We start from the raw sequence: 2,618 nt of genomic DNA on the forward strand, positions 1-2,618 counted from the left end.
TGGCTCTTCATTGGGGTAGGAGACAATGAGCATATGTACTGGAATCAGAAACATTCAAAGATGATGCTAGTTGCTAGGATGCCCTAGAATAATCTCTCCCAACAAGGCACACTCCAAATGTGTTGACTACAGCTGCCATCAGCCACAGAACCATGGTCATGCTGGCTAGAAATGGTGGATGTTGGACAAACAGGACCAGAAAAAGAAAAGGCCATAAATGAAATACTGAAAAAGAGAATCTGAGTATAATTTTTTGCTAAAAGCATTTATTATATGCTATAGACTGAGGTCAGAAGCCAGTTTGGTACAGTGTAGTACTATAGTACAGCTGGGCATTCAACATTTATGAATTTATGTTGAGCCACTACAAACTCTAAACACACACAGATACCATTTTATGGATGGATCCTCTGGATGTCTCAGCAGGTGATGCAATAATTTTGCACCTGGCTACATGGACATAGCCAAACTTTCCATCAATCCTTATCCTGTTCTCCACTTGTTATGTAGGCATGACAATCTCCTTAACCACAAAAAGAAAGAAAGAAAGAAAGAAAGAAAGAAAGAAAGAAAGAAAGAAAGAAAGAAAGAAAGAAGAAATAATAATAATAATAATAATAATAATAATAATAATAATAATAATAATAATAATAATAACATAAGTAGGTGACACCACCTTGGACACCCTCTTAGCCTCAAAAGGAAGACAATGGGAACTCTTCCACCCTCCAAACAAATCTTGCCAAGAAAACCCTGTGATAGGTTCAGTTTATGATTTCTATAACTCAGAAACAACTAGAGGGCACATCAACAACACAGTGCCACTAGCAGCATGTCAGCTTGTGTGTGTGTTCCACTGAACCTTTGTTATTATATGTTTATGTCTGTTATTATTTATTTTGAGACTTCTCCCCACCCCACCCGTCTTTGCACATATCCTATAGGGGATTTCTTTCTTTCAATAGTGTTGGTTATTAAAATAGGCTGGTATCCTGTTGTGGATTTACAAATGTGAAAGGAACATAATGTTGCCATACAGTGAATTCCATCCCAGTTCCCCCAGTCTCTAAATACTAGGCAGCAGCTACAGTGATAGCTGAGGGGACGTCTCCTTCCTTATTGATTGGGAAGCAGCTAACTAAAGTTTCTATCCTCTATCATAAATATTGGGGAACCCCGTCACAATTCTCCCACGCAAAGAGATAAGAAGAGACAGTCAGCCAATTGCTTCCCAAACAACAGAGGAACAAGACCATAGATCGCAGCAATTGCTGTCTGGTAAATTGGGATTGGGAAATGTTCATAGTCTCTACATATTCCTTAAACTGGGGGCTAAGTAGGCATCCTTTAGGTTTTATCCTTTAGGTTTTATATTTTGATTCCTTTTGAAAATTGTATTTATTCAGTTTTTTTAATTGATGATCCTGTTTTGTTGAATTATCATTTGAGGTATTTTCTTTCCTTTGTTGAATAATATATTCCATCATATTTGGAGAGCATCTCACTGAGGAAACCTACACTATTTAGATGTGTAAGAAGAGCTAGTATCTCCATTGATCTCTATTGTACATGTTTATACTAGTTACCCTCTGACATTTCACAGATTTAGACTAAGGCCCCCATCTACATTGTCATTATAATGCAGATTGAACAGGATTATGTGGCAGTGCAGACTCATATAATTCAATTCAATGCAGTTTAATCTACACTGACCCATATAATGCAGGTCAAACTGCATTATATAGCAGTGTAGATGGAGAGTGGGAGAAATGACCAAGCAACAGTAGAGTGTGGTCAAGACAGCAGCATAGATAAATCAGGAAAAACACAGAAGCTAGGAGAGGCCCCAGCAGTTTGCTTTTGCCTCAACCTATTGGGAAAGGCCTGATTCTAATTTCTCCTCACCACCACACTGAGGCTCCTTCTACACAGCTGTATAAAATCCCACATCATCTGCTTTGAACTGAGTTATATGGCTGTGTGGAAATACCCTGAGTTAAGCAGGTGCAAATTATTTTTACAAAATCATTTTATAGCAACTGACATAAGCTGAGGAGAAAGAAGGAAAGCTGGAGTAGGAGAGAGAAACATTTTTAAAGCAATTGAAAAAAGGAGACAACAGAGAATCAGTTGGGACCATGCCTGTTAAACTGGGTAAATTTGAAGAGATGTGATGCTCTCTAGAGAGCTGCTTTCATGTGAAATAGACGGAGCCCCCAGATGGCTTAGTGGACTAAGTGACTTGAAGGTTGGATTGCTGACCTGAAAGCTGCCAGGTTCCAATCCCACCCGGGGTGAGTGCGGATGAGCTCCCTCTATCAGCTCCAGCTCCATGCGGGAACATGAGAGAAGCCTCCCACAAGGATGGTAAAAACATCAAAAAACATCTGGGCGTCCCCTGGGCAACATCCTTGCAGATGGCCAATTCTCTCACTCCAGAAGCGACTCAAGTTGCTCCTGACATGGGGAAAAAAAAGTGAAATAGGTAAAGGATAAATACTTTTTGTTCTAGATGAGGCATAAGCATGAGAAATAGTGGTTTTCTTCTTTTACTTGGAAAGTGTCTTTACAGCTATTGCACGATATGAATATGATCATTATAATCACCATCATCATGA

The sequence above is a fragment of the Anolis carolinensis genome, chromosome 4 (assembly GCF_035594765.1).
Source record: "Anolis carolinensis isolate JA03-04 chromosome 4, rAnoCar3.1.pri, whole genome shotgun sequence".
NCBI lineage: Eukaryota > Metazoa > Chordata > Lepidosauria > Squamata > Dactyloidae > Anolis > Anolis carolinensis.